Source organism: Gorilla gorilla, chromosome 7 (assembly GCF_029281585.2).
Source record: "Gorilla gorilla gorilla isolate KB3781 chromosome 7, NHGRI_mGorGor1-v2.1_pri, whole genome shotgun sequence".
Taxonomy (NCBI): domain Eukaryota; kingdom Metazoa; phylum Chordata; class Mammalia; order Primates; family Hominidae; genus Gorilla; species Gorilla gorilla.
Genome location: NC_073231.2, coordinates 108568818 through 108582963, shown reverse-complemented (window position 1 = coordinate 108582963; position 14146 = coordinate 108568818).

Genomic DNA, 14146 nt, shown 5'->3' with positions numbered 1-14146 from the left:
CTTTACCTTTGACTATACCAAGACTTTGAAAGCAGAGTGTTTATTAGATCCATTGCTAGATGGTTCTTTAATGCATTAATAAGGAAGTATATATTTTATTAGACTGTAATTCTTTACTATTTTGATATTTCAATATATTTGTTTTTCTTTGTAATCTTATTATTTTATTCCACGAATTTAAGAACAGTCTTCTGAGAAGCATCCATGGTCTTCATCAGACAGCCAGGTGGTCCAAGGCACAAAAATGGCAAGGAGCCCTGCCCCGTGTGTTGCTTCATTGGTTGAACCTGGGCCACCGTGTGTCAACCTTCATGGAAGAGGGAAAGGTGCAGGTGTGGGACTAACAAATTCCTTGCAGGCCAGGGATGTGGAACCTGTACATTTCACTTCTTTCACCTTCCACTGCCAGAACTCAGCCACAAGGCTATACTCAGTTGCAAGGGAAGCTGGGAAGTATGGTCTTCACCTGGGCAGGAATGTGCTCAGCAAGACCCTATTATGGGACCAGGCGAGCTGGCTTACACCTGTAATCCCAGCACTTTGGGAGGCCGAGGTGGGCGGATCAGCTGAGGTCAGGAGTTTAAGACCAGCCTGGCCAACACTGCGAAACCCTGTCTCTACTAAAAATACAAAAATTAGCTGGGTGTGGCAGCGGGCACCTGTAACCCCAGCTACTCAGGAGGCTGAGAAGGGAGAGTCATTTGAACCCAGGAGGCAGAGGTTGCAGTGAGCCGAGATTACGCCACTGCACTCCAGCTTGGGAGACAGAGCGAGACTCTGTCTCAAAAAAGAAAAAAAAAAAAGACCCTATTGTTACGGATGAAGGGGAGAAAGGATCTTGGGGTCCAACAAGCAGTGTGGCTACAATCTCCAACACTTCCACTTCCCCACCAGGACCAGGGATCCTTCGAGCCCACCCTCTTTTCCCTGTCCTTCCCCCGCCTCATGGCTTCCCGTCTCACCCAGCTTAGCCCTGGTGTAAGAAACCTTCTCTTGGCCTTCCACCCATGCCACTCCATGGAAGTTCTACTGGCAAGCTCACCAAAGCTCTTCTTGTGGTCCATCCAAATATCACTTCTCCCATCAGCAACACCGGACCCAGGTGAACACCTCTTCCTCCTTGAAGCACTGGCTTTTCCTGGCTTCCAGGACACCAGGTGCTCCTAGTTGCTGCTTCTCAGCTTCATCTCCCTGATCTCTAAGCACTGACAAGCCCCAGAGGTCAGATCTGGGACCTCTTCTCTGTGCACAGTGCCTTGGTGGTGATCTCATTCAGTCTCAGGCCTCTAATTCCTATGTGAATGAGTTCCCATTTTATTTCTCCAGCCTGGGCCTCTCTCCTGAAGTCCAGCCTAATGTATCCAGTTGCATGTTTGACTACAAGAAACATCTCAAGCTTAACATATCCAAACTCAAAATCCTGATCTCACTCCCAGGAGCTCCTCCTCCCGTAGGCATTCCCATCGTTCCAGCTGCTTAGGCCAGGAACCTCTGAGCCATCCTTACTCCATTCTTTCACATCTAACATCCCACCATCTTGGGCTTCAAAGCCATCCAGGAATGAACTGCTTCTCCGTAGCCACCAGACTTGTCTATGTGGCAATGATCTCCCACCTGGATTCTTGAAATACTCCCTAACTGGTCTCCCTGACTCCTTCTTTGTTCTCTACTTGGCAGATGGAGGGTTCCTTTCAACCATCCTCCTGTGGCTTGGCTCCCGTCTCTCAGAGGAAGGTGCAGATTCTCCACAGTGGCCTTCAGAGCCTGTGTGGCCTGTCCCCTGTCACTTGGCTGACCCTGGCCTCACTCACAATAGGCCTTCTTGCTGCTCCTCCCACTCATCAGGCATGGTCCCAGCTCCTGCCTGGAAGGATCTTCCCCAGATGGCCACACAGCTCCCTCCACTTCCTTCAGATCTCATATTCCCCATGAAGCTCTCCCACACACCCCACGTCACCCAGCAGACCCGGTCCTCCTTTCCTGCTTTGTTTTCCCCACAGTACTGCCACCATCTGTCAGGCTGCTATCTTATTATTTATTGTGTTTTGGTCTGTTTCCCCTCAGTAGTGTGCAGGCTGCTTGGGGGCAGGGATATTTATCTGTTTTGTTCATTTCTGGTTCCTAGTACTTAGAATGGTACCCAAGAAACATTTGTTGAATGTATGAATTGACGATTCTGTTCTGCAGTCTTATTCAGGTCTCATAGGAAGGCTTCTTTTTCTCTTTCCCCTCTGCACCCTGGAAACTTTCTCCAAAATATTAGGCCAAGGCTGGGAGCTCATCAGCAGGCGCATGAAACAGGTGGAGGCCAAGGGTACAAAAAGGTGAAGGTGGAGTGTGTATGTTCATCCAATAGGCATTTATTGAGCACCTTCTCTGGGCCACCCAGATGCAAAGATAAAGGCCTGTCCCAGGGCCTGAGAGAAACCGACATGCAGTAGAGTGGCATGGGCAAGCAAATAACTGCAGTGCCATGCTTTCACATGAGAAGTCCTGCAATGGAGGCACCAGCCAGGTAACAGGCGCTGCCTGTCAGGGTCAGCGGGGAACACCAGGTAGTGCCGAGGTCAAGAGCACAATTTGGGCTGGTGCAGTGGCTCATGCCTGTCATCCTAGCACTTTGGGAGTCCAAGGCAAGCAAATTGCTTTAGCCCAGGAGTTTAAGACCAGCCTGAGCAATATGGTGAAACACCGTCTCTACTAAAAATACACAAAATTAGCCAGGTGTGGTGGTGTGTGCCTGTAGTCTCAGCTACTCAGGAGGCTAAGATGGGAGAATCACCCGAGCCCTGGAGTTTGAGGCTGCAGTGAGCTGTGATCATGCCACTGCACTCCAGACTGGGTGACGGGAGTGAGACCTTGTCTCAGAATAACAAAAAAGCACAATTTGGGGCAAGTTACTTCTTATGTCTGAGTCTCACTCTTCACATCTATAAAATGGGGCAATAGTTACCAACTTCACTGGGCCATGGTGGAGACTGCTTGAGACCAGAGATGGATTTACCACGAAGCTGATGAAGCTTAAGCATCAAGGCCCATCACTTGCTCAGGTGCCTTCCAAGGCCCTAGCTATGTGCTCACAAGGTCATTTTTTTTTTTTTGAGACAGGATCTTGCTCTGTTGCCCAGGCTGGAGTGCAGTGATGTGATCATAGCTCACTGTAACCTCCAACTTCTGGACTCAAGCAGACCTCTGGCCTCAGCCTCCTGAATAACTGGAACTACAGGTTCAGCCATCATGCCCAGCTAAAGGAGGTCATTTTTGTTTTAGAAACCCGAGAAATACAATCAGATGTCGTGTGTGTGTGTGTGTGTGGTGTGTGTGTGTGTGTGTGTGTGTGTGTGTGTATGTTTTAAGAAGGCCTCCTAAATTGTATGTTTCAGGCCTCACAAAACCTGAATCTGCCCCTGCATGGACAATGTGAAGTGCTTAGTACAGATCCTGACATAAAGAAATCCTTTAATAGTGCAGTGGCATGAAAAACGGGCTTCACAGAGGAAGTGTCATTTGAGCTGGGTCTTTCTGGACAAGTAGAAGTTCACCAGATTCCAAATGGAGTACTAGGAACATAAATATCTCACTGATTTCGCAGGAATGTTTCAATGAGCTTCATTACAGACTGCAAGGGATGAAAGGATGTTTCTGGTAGGGTAATTCTACCATTTGTCCAGCACTTGTGATGTGCTGCTCTAAACACTTCTCCTGTAATAATTTATTAGATCTAAGTATCAGCTGAAGGTCTCACAGCTACACAGGGGCATAGCAGGGATCTGCCTCTTGTGTGTGGCTTTGGAAGTTTCATCTGTGGACAATGGCTCTTGCTTTTCCTCCATGCACCCAGGATGGATAGTTCCCTGGTGGCCCCACTTTTCCAGGGCCCTAATTCATTGTCATGCATCAGCCGGGGAGACTGGGCTCCCTAGCCCAACACAGCCTGACCCAACCCGACCTGAGTCCCAGGCACGGCTGATCCGCACACAGGGAAGGAGCCAGCACCGCCTTCACCCACGGAGCCACAGGGTGTTCTTTTTTTAAATAAAGGCTCCGATGTGACAGCATGGTGGCAGGATTCTTCTCTGGTCTCATTTCCCAGCTCCCATAACCACCCAGCCCCCAGAGAACCTGGCCTTGAGCAGCTCAGAGCACCAGTCTGCAACATCTGAAAATGAGAATGAAATGCCCAGGGGCTGAGCTGAGCACAGCATGTGCAAAATGAAAGCAGCAGTGTCCCCCAGGCCTGTGGCTTCTCCCACTGCCCCTCCTAAATCTGCAGGACACCCAGATCTCAGTGCTGCCAGAACAACCTGAGTAACTGTCCAAACCTCCTTCCAAAGTGGTAATTGTTTGAATAAGTCACAATTGCTTTGGGTTTTATTTAACAGATGTTGTCCATTATGCTACATATTGGGACAAACATGTTTTCCCTCATTTCCTACACCCTAACCCCATAGGGACCCAGCTGAGTGAAGCAGAAAACAAAAAGAAACTCGAAATAACCAGAACTCCTTGCATTTGGACAGCATCCTAGAATGTACCATGGACCCATTAAGCCTATTTTGTAGATGAGAACTTGCAGGGGTTTAGAGAGATTCGTGACTTCTAAAGCCCAGTGAACTGATAAGTGGCAGAGCTAAGACTGAAACTCCGCTTCTGGCCTGGATCCAGCTCTCTCCTGTGGAGCTGTGCACGTGGAGACAGTCTCAGAGAAGGAAGGCAGGGCCCATGAGGTGGCACAGTCAGACAATTGCTAGGTTTCATGTGGCAATTTGCTGTAAACTGGGGCTATTGCCTAGTCCATTTTTAGACTGGAGCCGTGCATTCCGTATGATCCAACAGGCCTCTCATGGAAGACTGTGGGCCCGGAGGGGATGCCTGGGCCCCATAATGGGTCCCATTCAGCAGGGATCCAGAGCCTGATGTCTCATGGCTGCAGCTGTGTTATATCTGCCTCTACCTCCAAATGCCCTTTAAAACGTGAATATTTTTGCTAACATTTAAAACTTAGGATTTACATAAGAATGGGTATTTCTGGCATCTCTTAACAATGTGAGGATTGGCTGGTACCAGGCTTGCCGTCCCTGGAGCTGAGCAGTGCTGTTCCCTCTAGAAGGAGCGTTTGCTGTCCAGGGCACTGAGCCTGTGGCCATGCCCTCATCTGACCTCTGTGATGTCACCCGTCTGGCCCCTATAGGCATTGGGGCTTTTGACTGTTGCTACAGAACAGAAGTTCTTTACATTTTGAAGGTCGGGGGTCCAAGAACTCGGATGGGTAAAAATTACATCTTTATTTTCACTGACCTCTACCTAAAACTGAGCATTTCCTTCCATTATGAGTGTAGGCAGCAACCACGGTCGTAATGGGATCTGTGACTGTCACCAGAAGAAATTACCAACAGTTTCGTATCACATGAGAGTTTTGCAGGTACCTCCAAATGCCGTCCATGCTCATCAACACTGTGACATCAGCTGCGGTTCTTCAATGCATGTGATAAAGAAGCACATATATTAGAAGTTTGGGTTTTAAAATGTATTTTGAGAAGTGATTTTCCATGCATTTGGCTCCTTTGGTAATCCTAGGTATTTTATTTTATGGCTTTATTCTAAGAAAAGGCCCATAGCTTCATGAGCCTGTCAGAGGGATCCAAGCACAGCACTGGACTCTTCAAAATACAGTTGTCAGCATCCTTGGGGAAGGGGAGGCAGTTCTAGAACCTTTGGGAGAAGCGAGGCAGGAGACGAGCTGCACCCCTCCATCCAGACCCTCCACGGTGGCTTCACACTGGACTCCAGACCCACAGGGCTTGGGGCCCTCTGAGGTCTCCTAGAAAGCGGGCTTTCTAGGAAAGGGGTGCAGGACGAAAGCTGTGCTGTGGATCTGCCTTCAGAGCCTGAGTCCCCGCCTCCAGCCTCCACGGTCATTCTCCCTTCTCCAAACCAACCCCAGCGTGAATATGGAGGGAGAAAGTTTAGCTCCCAGCCCGAGCCACGGTGCTGGTGCCGCCTCCCCATCTCTCACTGACTGAAGCGCTGAGCGCTGACTCATCATCGGACTCTCCTGCCCAGCCTGGTGCACGCCCACGACGTGCCCTCCTTCTTGCTTCTCCACTGTTTCCTCCCCGGCTCTTCCCGGGCGCCTGCAAACCCACGCGCGTCTCCCCATGTCCTGGCTGCCCCCTCCCAGCAACCATCCTCTTCTTTCCCTGCCAAATCCGGAAATGTGTGGTCTCGTTGCGTTTCCTCCTGAATCCTTGAAGCACCCACTCAGCCTCGCTTCGTCCTCCACCTCCCATTGCAGTTTACTGAAACCGTCCTGCTGACGGTCAGCAGGGTTGATCTTCCCAGCAGGACAGGTGGCCCTGGGCCCCCCACCTCCCCCTCCCGCTCCCGACCCACAGCCCTGGTGCTCCCACAGCCCAGCCACCTCTTCCTGGATGGAGGGATGGATGGACCGACGTACTCCCTCCCCTGGTTTCCATGACACTGCACTTTCCCACATCTCCAGGTTTGTGACAGCTCATTTCCTCCTCACTGGCATCGCCTTCTCCCAGCTTCTCACCGTGGGTGTGCCCAAGGCACTGCCCTTCGCGTTCTTTTCCTGTGTGTGTGCCCACCACCTCCCCTGGAGGGCTTATCCTCCTGGTGGCCTCATATCACCTCCCACCACTGCTGCCTCTCCAGCCTCTGACACCCACTATCCCAGTCCCACATTGCCAGGGTTTCCAGAACCTCCCTCCCAAACCCCCACCTCATGAAATGTGTCTTAAATCACAGGTTTTTAGACTGTTGGGCCCTGGAGGTATTCAAGGGTAGGTCGGCCAGGCAACCCTAAACCTGGTGGGATCCTGCAGGGGAGACTTAAATACGTGCCCCCCTGAGCCTGAGCTGCTGCAGATCTGTGAGAGGCAGTCTAGTGTATGGCTAAGAGGAGAGGACTCTGCAAGCTCACTGCCCACGTTCAAATCCTGCCTCTGCTACCTGCTGCTGTGACCTTAGGCAAGTTCATTGATTTGTTTGTCCATTTATCTAGCTAATGTTAATTGAGCCCCTACTCTGCCAGACTCTACCCTACACTGAAAATACAAATGGAAAAACCAAGTGGCTTGGGGAGTTTAATTAGTCATGGCATTACCCAAACAAATGTTAAATTGTGACTATGAAAGCAATGAGAGGTAGAAGATGCTGTGAGAGCCCATCACAAGACAGCCTTATCAGGGAGGTCAGGGACAGGTTTCTTGAGGACATGGCCTTTAAGCTCAAAACTGAAGAATGGGAGGAGTCACCATGTGTGACAGGCTGAATCATGTCTCTCAAAGATGTCTGCATCCTAATCCCCAGAATCTATGAATGTGCTACCTTGCATGGCAAAGAAGATGTGATGAAGTTAAAGATCTTGAGATGGGAGATTATCTTGGATTAGCTGGATGGACCCAATGTACCACAAGGGTCCTTATGAGAAGGAGTTAGAAGGGTCAGAGTAGAAAGAGATGGAAGCTGAGGCTGGAGTGGTGTCATTGCTGGAAGGGGGCCATAACCAAGGAAGCCTCTAGAAGCTAGAAAAGGCAAAGAAATGGATTCTCCCCTAGAACTTCCAGAAACAACACAGCCCTGCTGACCCATTTTGGCCTTTTGTCCTCCAGAACAGTAAGATAGTAAATTTGTGTTGCTTTAAGCCACTGAGTTTGCAGTAACTTGTTACAGCAGCGATAGGGAATTAGCACACTGGGAGAAGAATGGAGAAACATGTGAGGCAGGTGACAAGGCTGGGGTGACAGATGGGCATTGGAGATCGTGTGTGTGTGTGTGTGTGTGTGTGTGTGTGTGTATGTTTGTGAAGAGGGGAGTGATGAGGCTGGACAGGTGGGCACGGGCCAGACCATGGGGAGCAACTTTATTTCTAATTTATCCACAGTGGTAAATCTGTTACCAAAATGCCAGGGGTTCAATCTAGGTTCTGCAGCTTGCCACACAGAAAGCCAATCACTGAGACAATGAGTAGTTCCAGGGAAGAAGGCTTTAATCGGGTGTTGCAGCTGAGCAGATGGGAGATCAGCCTCAAACCCATCTCCTTGACCAACTAAAATTAGGGGTTTATATAGCAGGGAAGATATGTCACCGTGTGTGGGGAAGCAGGAATTAGGGAGGGGTAAGGAAGAGGAGTTGGTCAACAGGAAGCAGGTGGTGGGTTAGGGAATCATGAGGGGTGAGGGGTCTGGCATATCATTGTCCAGATTAGGTGATCTGGTGAATTTCAGCTCTTTGGTACTGTCTGGGAGGCCTGATGGTTGGTTTCCTGAGAAAAGAACTCAGATAAGACAAATGTAACTTTCTCAAGCGTCAAGACTGGATCAATTTCTATACTTATTCAAAGAAACTAGAAATATTAGTTCTGTGAGACAATTGGGCCCATTTCAAAACAATCAACAAGTTTCAAGCAGTTATTTATTTACATTATTAATCCCTCTAAGCCTCAGATTCTTCATTGATAAAATGATGACTTTGTAGGGTTATTGGGAAGATTAAATGGGATAACGTAACGACTGTAGCTCTTAGTTAGTGCTCATTTAATACCTTTATTATGATCCAGTGGCTTTCCAGCTGGACTCCACATAGCCCTAGAAATTCTGAGTCTCTGGACTGCTATGAAGTGGAGGGAGACGGAGAACAGTGGGGCAGTTCTCTCCTCAATCAGAGCAGCTAAGTGTGTACTTTTTGGCACATTGGACTTGACATTTGCTTAAGATCATGTTTGTTTGTCTGTTTTCAAGACAAAGTCTTGCTCTGTTGCCCAGGCTGGAGTGCAGTTGCATGGGCATAGCTCAATGCAGACTTGAACTCCTGGGCTCAAGTGATCTTCCTGCCTCAGCCTCCCTAATAGCTATGACTGCCAGTGCATGCCATCATGACTGGCTAATTTGATTTCTTTAGAGGTGTGTTTCCAGGGCTGGTCACGAACTCCTGGGCTCAAGCAATCCTCCTGCCTTGGCCTCACAAAGCACTGGGATTACAGGAGTGAGCCACTATGCCTGGCCTTTAAGATCATGTTTGAATAAAAGATTCCTCAGCTACAATGTAGTTAGAAAACCAAATCTCTTGCCTACCCCTGCTTTTTCCTGTAAGGAAACCCTGGCCTAGAGGTGCCACCATGACATTGGAACCAGCCTGGAGAACTCAGGCTCCAAACCAACAGTGCCTCCCTCCTTTATGGCCCAGTGGCCTAGGCCTGGGGTCAGAGTGGGGGCTTCATGGCATGGAGTCCATTTTCCTTCTTGTCACTCTGTATGATTTGTGTGATATTTTTTCTTCCATTTCTGTTTCGTGTCAGTCTCCCTTGTGGGACACTCTAAGGTCCACAGAGGCAGGAATCACATATGTTTTCTTATCCACAGTGTCTCCAGGGCCTGCCACTGTGGCTGGTACACGATAATAACAGGAAACACTTGGAAGATGCTCACTGTGTCCCGGGCTCTGTTCCACATCCTGCACACACATTCACACATTTAATATGGAACCCTAACTCAACATGTGTGCAGAATTAAAGGCTTCATGTCACTTCTGCATCTGGGTGAGTTTCTTCACCTCTTTGAACCACAGCGTTGTCATCTGTAAAATGGGGAATAGCAACACCTCCAGTGGTGATGGTGAGGGTGAAATGACATGATGACGTCTGCAAGCCTCTTGGCTTGGGGTCTGGCCACAGCAGGCGTTCAGGAAAGGACAGCCATTGTTATTACTTCATTGCACTGGCTGCCAGATCGCTCTGATTCCAGTGCCCAGTCTTGATGGGGTCACTGCCATAATCCCTGGACTGGGATGAATTCCTTCCCTCCATCAGCCAAGTCGCTTCCTGCGAGCTTTCTTTCTTCCACTCACTCCTCCTCCTCTTCTTTCTCCCTTGGGCCTAGACCAGCCCCCCCTGCCCCTCTGGGCTCCAGCTGCCTTCATTCTAATCAACCATGGAGGCCACTGCCTGTGCTTCCGCCTGCACCCACTTCCATTGCCTCCTTCCCTCCCAGGGCCCCAGGGAAACTCCTACAGCCTCTATCATCAAACGTGATCCTTGGGCTCGTATTGAGGGGATCCTGAGCACCAGTGTAAATCCGCTCCCTGCTCAACTACTCCCAGGCTGCCACTGACACCCCCAGCACCTGGCCCAAAATTTTAAAAATAAGCATTTATCACCTTTACCAAAAAAAAAAAAAAAAGCTTTTAGTTGTGGTAGATGTTGTTAAAGTGCAAAATTAACAACACAAGCTATAGAAGTGAGAAAAAGAAAAGATGAACTCTAGGGTGTCTAGGGCAAACTAGAAAAGCTTTCAACAAGAATAATGCTATAATTTTTGGTTCCTGAAAAAATTCATCATAGAAATAGCCAAGAAGATATTCTAAAACCAATGCCATAGTAACTAGAAATTTCCACAATTATTCACAAGAGTAAAATTATTTTCTAGGCCCTAGAAAATATACATATCACATTGATTACATAAGGGCCTGCAGTGAACTTTTAAGTGTATGTATTGCATATTAAAACACACTTTTATAACATACCAAAGCATAGTCAATACTACAAGGTTGGCTACAATAAACAATACACATCCACGCTGGGCGCGGTGGCTCATGCCTGTAACCCTAGCACTTTGGGAGGCCCAGGTGGGTGGATTGCTAGAGTCCAGGAGTTCAAGATCAGCCTGGGGAGCATGGCAAAACCCCGCCTCTACAAAAAATATGGAAATTAGCCGGGTGTGGCATGTACTTGTAGTCCCAGCTACCAGGGAGGCCGAGGCAGAAGAATCGTTTGGCTCCAGGAGGTTGAGGCTGCAGTGAGCTGTGGCGGCGCCGCTGCATTCCAGCCTGGGTGAGAGTGAGACCCTGTTTCAAACAACAACAAACAAAACACATGTAATTGACAATTGTTTTGTTCTTCTTCCACTTTAGAAGTGGCGTAATGCTTGATGTAATACCTCCCTTTTCTGTGAGCAAGGGGGGATGTCTGAAGTCACTCCTTGGAACTCAGTGCTGAGCTAATCGAGGAGGACGAGTACGATTTAAATGTCTGGGTGCTGATGCTAACGATGCCCTTCTTTTAACTGAAAATTGTTTTATTAGGTTGGTGCAAAAGTAATTGTGCGTTTTGCCATTATTTTCAATGGCAAATACCACAATTACTTTTGCACCAGTGTAATAAGTATCCGGAAGGGCTGGCCTAGCATTCTCCTTCCTCCATACCTGTGTGCATGCAGAGCTCACGCGCCAGGTTAACACGGGTTCTAGGAGGGCTTCTGCAGGCTCTGAAGACAGCCCTCCCACCGTTCCCTCCCTGTGGACCACCAGGCACTGTTACTGACAGCCATCAGAGCTCAGAACCATGCTGCTGCTCCTGCTGCTGCTGCTGCTGCTTGGCTGTTTTCATCTGGGCCAGTGGAATGTAAGGGAGAGATGGCAACTGAGGTGCAAAAACTCATCAAACACGATCTGTGGGGGCACAGAATTAAAGTATGTCGAGAGTGGAAAGGATCTTTGCTATGAGCTGCTCCAACCTCTAAGAGCCGCCACCACCACCACCACCACTGACAAGACAGAGCACACGCTCTGTGCCTGGAATTATGACAGAGATGGTTTAATTTCATGTAATTGTCAGAACTGTGTGAGGTAAGTAAAATCATCCCCATTTTACAGATGAGAAGGCAGAGGCTCAGTGAGTCTAAGAACTTAACAAGTATATTAGTTTGCTACACTGCCATAAGGAAGTGTCACAGACTGGGTGGCTTAGAACATCAGAAATGTTCTGGAGGCTGGAAGTCCAAGACTGAGGTGTCAGCAGGGTTGGTTCTTGGGGTCGTGAGACAGAATCTGTCCCATGCCTCTCCCCTAGCTTCTGGCGGTTTGCTGCAATCTTTAGCCCGTCTTAGCATGTAGACGTATCACACCATCCTCCCCTCATCTTCATATGGTGTTCTCCTGGAGTGTATGTCTCCATGTGCACATTTCCCCTTTTTATAAGGACACCAGTCATATTGGATTAGGGGCCATTTGCACCTTTATTCTTTTCTCTTTTTTTTTTTTTTGAGACGGAGTGTCGCTCTGTCACCAGGCTGGAGTACAGTGGCGTGATCTCAGCTCACTGCAACCTCCACCTCTGGGGTTCAAGCGATTCTCCTGCCTCAGCCTCTGTAGTAGCTGGGACTACAGGCACACACCACCATGCCCAGCTAATTTTTGTATTTTTAGTAGAGACGGGGTTTCACCATGTTGGCCCAGGATGGTCTTGATCTCTTGACCTCGTGATCCTCCTGCTTCAGCCTCCCAAAGTGCTGGGACTACAGGCATGAGCCACCACGCCTGGCCTACTTTTTTAAATTCAGAAAGCACTGTTGCTACTTGTCTAAATTAGGCTTTGTCTTGGTTCTCTTCCAGGAGCTGGTCAGCTCTGACCTGGAGTGTGTCTACCCTGACCGTGTGACACCGGGATCAAGACCCTCTCCTGGGGTCTTGAGGACGCCACATGTGGGTGAGGCAGCCATTGAGCAAGGCAGACCCTGCTGAGGGTCTTGTGGTGGGCATGGCCGTGTGCCACTCAGATCCCCCTTCAAGGCGGGCCTGGATGCCGCAGCTGTGGGGGGTGCCTCACCTGCAAGTGCCTCACCCCACCCCAGACCAGGCCAACCTTCACAGACTGATTGAGGCTGGTACATAAAGGCCTGGGGTTTCAGCCTATGTGGGACAATTCTGAGGGGCTGTTTTAGCCCTAGAGGTCACCGTGGAGTTGGCCGAGGTTGTCCTTGGGCCTAAATCCCAGCTTGACTTCTCAGTCTACCCCTGCCTCCTTCTCCTCCCTTCCTCAGGCGTTGCTCTAAGGAGTGCTTGCTCCTAAGCCTCCTGCACGTGGAACTCCACCATGGAATCTGCTTCCCAGGAACTCACCCTGGGACCAGCCCCTCTGAGACTCAAGTCAACATTTGGTCCTAGGGCTGCAAAGAGGAGGTGCTAAGAGGCCAAAGGCTACTTCTACCTGGAGAACGGGCCCCGCGTGCCAGCTCCCCCAAGGCCTGGCCAGGATGCTCTGCTCAGAGGCCTGTCCTGACTTCCTCTGCTCATCACCACCTGAAATTACCTAACCAACACCTTTCTTCCTCCCACCCTTCCACAAATACTTATTGAGCACCTGCTAGGTGCCAGTTACTGTTCTGCACAATGGCAATACAGCCATGAAAGAAATAAAACAGAAACATTCCTGTTCTCATGAAGCTTCCATTCCAGCAGGGGAGCAGACAAATATCAAATCAATAATCAAAATAATGTCACTTGGTGATAGTACTGTGGGAAGGAAAAAGCAGGGAGTGGAGAGGGTTAGGGAGCAGGATGGAGGAGACACAGTGAACAGGAAAGGGCTCACTGAAAAGGTGACTTTCGAGAAAAACCTGAAGGAGGTGAGGGACTGGGTCACAAAGCTATTTTGAGAAAAAGCCTTCAAACAGCAGGACCAGCAAATGCAAAGACCCTGAGGCCAGAGCTTGCTGTGTGTGTTCAAGGAAGAGCAAGGCTGCTCCAGTTGCAGTCGAGGGAGTAAGCAGTAAGAAGTGACCTCAGGGACCGTGGGAGGGATCATGGGACTGCCGGTTGCGCAGGCCTCCTAGGCCACTGTAGGGACTTTGGCTTGGACTCAGAATGCGATGAGTCACCAGAGGGCTCTGAGCACAGGAGAAGTGAACATTTTAAAGAATCACTATAGGCTGGGAGCGGAGGCTCATGCCTGTAATCCCAGCACTTTGGTAGGCAGAGGTGGGAGGATCACTTAAGTCCAGGAGTTCAAGACCAGCCTGGGCAATGTGGTGAAACCCTGTCTCTACCGAAACACAGAAACACAGACACACACACACACACACACACACACAAATTAGCTGGGCATGGTGGTGCACGTCTGTGGTCCCAGCTACTCAAGAGGCTAAGGTGGGAGAATGGCTTGAGCCCAGGCGACAGAGGCTGCAGTGAGCCAAGATCACACCACTGCACTCCAGCCTAGGTGACAAAGCGAGATCCTGTCTCAATAATAATAATAATAATAATAAATAATAATAATCACTATGGCTGCTATGTGGAGAATGACCGAAGGGGTAAGGGCAGGAACGGGAGGCCCCTTAGACTGTTCCAG